Below are 8,133 nucleotides of genomic sequence, written 5' to 3'. Positions count from 1 at the left end.
ACGGGCCATACAGCATCATCCTCTGTGCCGTCTAGCGCATTGCTTATGCTGCATTTTCTAAAAGACTTGCGCATCATCTCTACAGGGAGAAATTTCTACACCGACAACACCCAGCCACAAACCAAAATAACTTTGCGACAACGGAAACGCAAATTGGCAGTGCCACAATGTCGCCATACCACAATGCTGCTGATGGCGATGGTGATGGAGGTTGTTGACTTCAGCCGCCCATTGTTGCAAGAATACCGTAGTTTTTCCGCCAATGACCGGTATATAAGACGTCGACTTTTTGCCATGGTTTTTTTGAAAGAAAGTTCAACCTATATTCCGGTCTTTATGGTAGTTTGCTCAGACGAAAAAAAAACTTAATTTAAATTGCATCAAAATACTTTCATCGACTTTGCATCCGCCATGAACAGGGAGGCTTCTAGCAGCGAAATTATATATATAACGCGTCAGGTCCTCTACCGCTGAGCTGCGGCGGCGGCACTCAAACCTTCTGCTTTCGGGGGTATTTATGTTTACAAATAACCTAACCTTGGGAGTGTTCACCAGCGCCACCCACGTTCTGAAGCGGCGGGCGTAGCTCGTCCTGAGTTACCGCTGATGTGACGTAGAACGTCATCGAACGGCGAGGGTGGAAGCTGTGTGAGAACCCTCTTATGCTTCCTAAGGCATCAAGACTGCCAGAACCGAGGCCCTCCTTAAGCAATTAAGCAGACAAGGAAAGGGGAATGAGGGGCTCGTTATAAATATGAGAGAAGCCAATATATATATATATATATATATATATATATATATATATATATATATATATATATATATATATATATATATATATACCGGGTGTTTTTTTAGAAGGTCCAAAATTAAAAAAAAAGGTAAATTGCTTTAACTTTATTTTAGCACTGGGGCTATACTGGAGGCTTCGGCGGGAACCAGGCAAGAGGAAAACTGCTTTAATTAGTTCGATTATTAACTAAATATGTTAATGAACTTTTCTAATTTTTATTTAGGGGTTATGTTGTATTCGCAGAATTTGAGATCGTCCTCCAAACAGTCCAACCGAGAAAAAAAAATTTGAATTAAAAATTTTTCACGCACTGTACGAGGCGCGAAAAAGTCACCTTGGTAGGCATCTTCACACCGTAACTCAGCGGCGGGGAGCGCCTCTGACGTAGTTTGCACCGCCCTGCGCTTTGCGTCACACGCCTGATATCACCTGAAGCCCGGACGAGCGGCCTGCGCTATCGCTGCTTCTTTCGCTTCGCTCCGCGGCCTCACGGAATGCCGCGTTGGAACAAAAACACACTGACACAAAGCGCAGGGCGGAGCGAGCTACGTTACAGGCGCTCACAGGCGCTGTGTTACTGTGTGAAGCTGCCTACCAGGGTGACTTTTTCTCGCTTCGTAACGCGCGCAAAAAAATTTTTCATGAAATTTTTTTTTCTTGGCTGGACTGCATGGAAGACGATCTCCAATTCTGCTAATACAACATATCCCCTAAAATAAAAATTATAAAAGTTAATTAACGTGTTCAGTTAATCAGCGAACTAATTAAAGTAGTTTGCCTCTTACCTGGCGTCCGCCGTAGCCCTCAGTACAGCCCCAGGGTTAAAATAAATCTAAAGGAATTTACCTTTCTTTAAAAATTTTGGACCTTCTAAAAAGAAACACCCGGTATATGAGCAAATGCACAATCTTCGTTCGCCTTCATCGCATTCGTGAATTAATTGCTGAATTAATTTGACTTAATTATACCGAATTGAGTGACTAAACCGATTTCTTAATTGCAGGTTATTAATGGGCTCAATTCATTCCTAAGATCAATTAATAAATTACTTCAGAAGTTCATCGATTACTTAGCGAACTGATCTCGTTGCGTAATCACTGAGTTAAATAAATAAATAGAATTAATATATATATACACTCAATTAGTAATCATTTAATAGGTACTCTGGTGGACTTACCAGACGCTCTAGCAACAGGACTACGTCTTCGGATGTCGTACAACCGAAGTTAGAGCGAAAAAATTATTCAGATCTCCCGTTTTTTGGTATGACTATTCGTACAGATAACAGAAAGGGTTTTTCCACGAGATTTAGGTTCCAGGTGATATCGAACACAGGTCAAAGGCAGCAGACTCTCGACGCCTTACCTGCCGTTTGTTCCAAAACCCTTCAAAGTTTAAACAGTGAATGCCTATGGAAAGGAATAAATTTATTTTGTCCTTTCGGGTGGGGCAGAAATCTGACTGTGCGGCCTGCACGTGACCCCCCCCCCCCCGCCACTAGTTTCGGATCGGTGTAGTTTTGGCAACTAGACTGTTCTGAGACAACGCCAGCGGGGGGGATGGGTATGGCCGGGACCCATCTTCTGGGGATGCGAACCCCATGGGAGTGACAGCAACTCCCACGCGACTGTGAGGGCCAGTTGCGCTCGCGAGGTCTGATGCCTGAGCGGAGGCAGGCATGGGTTTATACTCAGGTTGCACCAAGAAAATCCGGCATGGAAGGCATGTACAAAGATTAAAACGTTTCCAAATACATACTGCCTGCCTCCGCGCGCGGGGGCATGTATGTCTGGCTACCGACGCACCGTCTGGCTACCGATGCACCGAAACCAGATCCGCGCGGGGGTTTGCAGTACCCGGGCTCTAAACGGTGCCTCGGGGAAGCTCTTTTAGGCCGATCACAGGGCCGTACAGGTCGCTGCGGGATGCCGAGAAGGCCGTAGTAGTACGACCGAACGCAAAAGATTCAGGGGGGCACTTTTTTGACCTAAAGTCCGGTGAGGCGGAAGCCCTAAGCGCGGTATTGCTGCTTGTGTCACTGATGTGTGGTTAAGACGTTAAGCTTCGCCTCTAAGAGTGGAACGCTACAGCGCCTTGCAACACTGGAAGGAAGTCCACAGAACGCCATCGCCCGTTCGGCTCTACGCCTTGCTCGTCGGTAAATTGGTTTTTAAGGAAAGGAAATGTATCTGTCTGGAATGTCTCGATGGACACCCGAACCTCGCCGTAAGGGAAGGGAGGAAGACGGGAGCGAACGAAGACACCATATTCACTATACGCGTCATTGTTCATTCCGAACCATCTAGCTGGCATAGAGGAGTGGTTAGCGTGCTCGTCTCACACTCCGGAGACCCTGCTAGATTCCCCAACTCGACCAATTTCCTACTATGTTTTATTTATTTTTCTGGTCTTACTACAAAGGTTTATCAGGTTAATTAGTTCATTAACTAATTAACTAAACTCACTCACACTTACTTGGAGCATGACTATACCATCCCTTTATTTGGTTGCATGGTTACTAGCCGAAGTACAGTTGGCCGCGTTTGAAATTCGCGCACTTCGACGTCACGACCATTTCGACCAGTTCAAAAGTGTGCCATTTCTATCGAATACTCCTGCTTACAATGATGACGCATTAAGGGCTTCCGCCTTAAAAACAGTCGATGTTGTGGTGTACGGGCAGAGTAGGCCAGGTCATCTCACCCTAAGCCCAGTTCTTGGTATGTGGCCCGGTCAGCCCTGCCTTGAACACTTTGTAGGTGCGGAGAAAGCTAGGGGAGGAAATAAGAACTGCGCGGTTGGTCGGTTGAAAGCACGCGCGGGTCCCCTTGGAGGTGTTAGAACATGATGCCCAGGGTCGGAGGGCTCATAGGCTCACTAACTAAACCTCTACTGGCCGGATCACACCATGTATACTTCCTGTGCCTGAAAAACCGCGAAAAGCACTCGACGGCTAGTAGCTAGTCGATTGGAAATACCCCTTGAGTCGTGGAGGGGCCCTAGAGAGCTGACCCCGTGTTAGGTTCTCTTGTCTACGGCGATCGGAGACCGTTGCGTTTGTGGCTGGTCGGGCATCTCGTGAGTGGGGGATGCGCCATTGCGCAATCTTGATGACCTCCCTGTCCTGGCCAGGGAGGTCAGTAATGGAGTCAAGACAGATTGAAAGATCAGAGCAAAAAACTCGCTGCCCCCATTACCGTCCAAATTCCCATAACCCATTTCCTGACAACCTCACATCCAATCCTTATAGCCCATCCTTACCGCTACTTCTCAGGGAAGATCAGGGAAGGCCCTCCGGGCCCGCTACCCCGCCTGTAGGTCACTATCGCACACTCCTCCCTCCTCCCTTCCTTTATTTTACTTTTCCACCTTCTGGCGGAAAAACTAACATTTCCCAAGGACTTTCTCAACTTTTGTAATCGGATTCAGACTGCTCTACGCAAGCGATGCAGGCAGGGGCTATTATTTGTTTTTTCCTTTTAGTTGCCCCAAGCTAATGAATGCCCTTTAGTGACATGTAGAGCACGGATTGGGGTTTCCATTGTTGAACACCGCGCATGTCGGAACAAGGAAAAAAATTCTCCAGAACTGACATTCTCACAACAAAGTTACCACATCTCATGTTGTAAGGCTGCTAGCCTATGCATCCACGCCAATTTACCGTTCAATGTACTCTGGACTGGCTGGACATGTACTCGTGCGTGTGCGTACGCCACCCCTTGCTTTACAAGCTGCACACCGAAACCTTGCTCATGAAGACATCCCTTCAGAAAAAGGGGAATTTTTGTGTCCGTTTAATTGACGTCTATGTGACATTCTAAAGACACTTGAGGACTGCTCCATTAATTGTAAAGAGGAAATGTTGCTTTCGAATGCCCTACTGGCGACCATTGAAGAGGCGAATTAAACTTGTCATAGTGTACGGTATGTTACTGCTTCGCAATATGTTGATGAAGCCCAAAACATCCTAATTGAACTAAATAGCCTATGGAAACTCGCACGATAAGCCGATACTGTGAATTAGTTATTTCTACGAAATCTCATAGCCAAATGATTGTTCCTCTTCAAGAACTGTACGACCAGACCGATATTGAACCAGAGTGTGTTCCGTCTTGGTGGCGTGTTCACAGCTTTGCCTCCGTTCTAATGATTTGCACTCGCAAAGTGTTTGGCTTTGTAATTATTTGTACCGATAGCTGAACGCTTGATAAATAGCTCGTCTACATAAAATATTGCATCACTGTAATACCTTGCGCCGTAGGCGACTGATCTAACACAACACCGCACAGATAATCTCAGATTGCTACCTGAGTGTATATTTTAACGTGCAGCGTTAGCACCACAATGTCAGAAAAGGAACTGTCCAGTGTCGGCATTGGCGACCGTTTCAAGCCTCGCAGACGGAGCAACCGGCCGCTCCGGCAACCTGGGCCACCTAGGTCACGTGACCTTGTGGTGTCTTTACAATCTGCCGACCGGATTGTGAGCAAATCGACCACAGTGGCAGGTGGCAGTTAAATTAATGACTGGTCGCGAGAGGTTGGGCGGGAAGAGCAACATGGATCTCAAAAGCCCCACCAATAGCAGCATGTTCCAACGCATGGCAATGGCGCATCACTTAACCACTGCGCCACAGCACCACAGCGCTACGAGTGGTATGTGGACGCCCAGCTATCTATAAATTTAGAGAATGTCCGATTCGGCGCATATATCGGCAGTAACCCACTAACACTATCGCGTAATCCCCTTAGGAAGGAGCTTAAGTGTCCCTTCCACTTTTTTGTTTTCCCACAAAAAACTACCGCGACTAGTTTATTGTCATGCGTCACATGATGGCAAATCAAGGTAACTAGACCGCTGTCCCAAATTCCTGGTAACGCGCTCGCGCACGCTGTCAACGACACCACCCATTTCTGAGGCCTTGACGCAGATGAGGGGGGGGGGGGGGATTGCTGAGCAGAGTATACGTGCCCCAGCATGGGTCGGTGCCCCAGCTGTCAAGCGCGAAACACAGCACCTGATCGTATACAAAACATGAGGCAGAGCGGGTGGTAACGCCTAAAAACTGTCATCTTTAAGCATAAAGAAACATCACTACCACGGCCGCTTGATGCAAAGCGCAAAGCGAGGTGCGGCCAGCCACGTCGCACCGCCGACAATGGGTGAGCATGTCCTGGCGGAGTTTACAGTCGCGGCCGCTGTTTTCGGTGGGGGCGCCACTGTTCGGGGACAGGCCGCCCGGTTTCCCGGGAGTGGACTCCCGAAGCGCTCCTTGCTTCGTCGTGTTCGAGCGCGTTTGCCTCGTGTAAAACCGCGTTTGCCTTCCATATTCAATGCAAAATAAAAACCACTACTACTACTACCCACGTTCCTCATGTCTGCAGTGCTTTCTTTGGATTTTCTGCTGTGCGCGTGAGTGAACACGTTTGCCTCGCGTCTGCGGTGCTGGATTTGGACTTTTCGTGTGCGCGTGAATGAATGTTTGCCTCGTGTCTGCCGTGCACGCTTTGGGCTTTTCGCGCATGCGTGTGTGGAGGTCAGGGACGCGTATGGGGCACGATGCCGCGCATCTGCTGTGTGCCACTGTTCGTCACAAACTCCAGAAAACAGCCAACTGTGAGAAATCACGAGTTTCCCTCCGAACTACAGCGTCGAGAAGCGTGGCTGAAAATATCGCTCGCCAGGGACTGTCAGGGAAAGGAGGCAAGTGGGTGCCAAGCGACAGGTCTCTGGTATGTTCTTTGCATTTTACAGAGAATGACTACAAAAAGTAAGGTCAAGGAAGGTTCTTCGTCTGTGAATGGTTCCTTCCTTTCTTGTATGACCATGCAATAAATGTGTCAAGTACTTTGTGGTTTTCTCGGCTGCAGGTGGGCTTATGAAGTTCGACAACTTCAGCTATAATGATCGTTTTTTTTATTTTTATAAATTGCAATAACTTGTGTATTTAAGAGCCAATATTCGACGTGACACGAAGCGAAATTTACTGCGTGTGACCAGCTGTGCGTGTCCGTCTCATTCACCGTCTACATGGGTTAGCGAGAAGTGAATAAAATTCAGGGAGCACTTTAACCGCCTTTAACCGCCTCTGTCGCTGCGCTCTGCTTGGCGACTGTTGAAGATTGTTTGGCGACTCTTGAACGCTTCCGTACGGCATCGCGAGTAGAGATGTGAAGGCCTGAAAAAAACACTGCAATTTTGGAAAAAAAAACTGATTTTTTCGTTTTTTTTTTTTCAGATGAGAAAAAATGGAAAAAAACATCGAAAATTTCACAATGCAATTTCGAGGTTTCATGATTGCTTGCTTTTAGTTTAAATTTTTGTTTTTGCTTTAAAAACCATTACAGCGTGCATCGTTGAACGATTAGAGAGAAGTCGTCATCGCCGGTGCCAGGTAGTGCTTTTAAAACGTTCGTGCTGCGAGTACGCGGTTTGAAGGCTAGGTCACATATAAGATCCAGGCTTGACTTAAAAACACACTAATACTTGAACTCGCGGCTGAAGTAGAACAAAATGGCTACAAATTCTACAGCCCGACACACACGGCATAAATAACATAGGCTGCTGTGCACGTAAGCGGTTCTGCTGCGCATAGTGCCGCATCAAGCGACAGTGCCTCTGAGTCCGATATGGAGTGACTAATAGATCAGTTTTCATGTTCCCTTTCTCGGTGCAATAGAACAAGAAGTTCGTTCGACAAATATGATATTTATATCTCCATATTCGCCTGAAGTGCAAATCATTTTTTATCTTCTCGGTGCAATAGAACAAGAACTGCAAGAAACTACAAGAAAACTACAAGAAAACGCCAGACCTCGCCTTACGAGGCACAAGTTAAAATGGCTTGTACCTACACCTCGCACCTCATACCAAACGCAATCTTTGAAATATATTACTCCCACATTACTCGATAGTTTAGAGTCGTCAAATTTCGATCCAGCATACGAACCTAAACATACCATCAGTCTGTTCTGTCGGCAGAAATTACTATAGTTGTCTTAGATCTTGTAATGTGAGGCGTTTTCTGTGCTGTAATTATTGTACACATGTCCCTTGTAGAAATTTACTGTCGCTTCAATTTGTTACATACTGTGTCCAGAATGTCCAACACATTGTACTTCATCTGTTTTTTTTTTCTTTTCTTTTTTTCTGTGCCTGAAGCGTTACAAACTGTTGTTGCCTTGCAATGTTGAATTTGTATTTATTTCTTGCGCTCGAACTATATTGCCTTTGTAATATGTATCTGTATTTATTTTTCGTTTGTTATGTTGGTGTTTCCGACACGCTGCAGTGCCACCATGCAGGGGGCCGGGGCCCCTGTCAAGCTGTTTTTACAGCTT

The sequence above is a fragment of the Amblyomma mixtum genome, chromosome 3 (assembly GCF_055824585.1).
Source record: "Amblyomma mixtum isolate Tamu chromosome 3, ASM5582458v1, whole genome shotgun sequence".
Classification (NCBI taxonomy): Eukaryota; Metazoa; Arthropoda; class Arachnida; order Ixodida; family Ixodidae; genus Amblyomma; species Amblyomma mixtum.
This window is presented reverse-complemented; position numbering follows the sequence as displayed.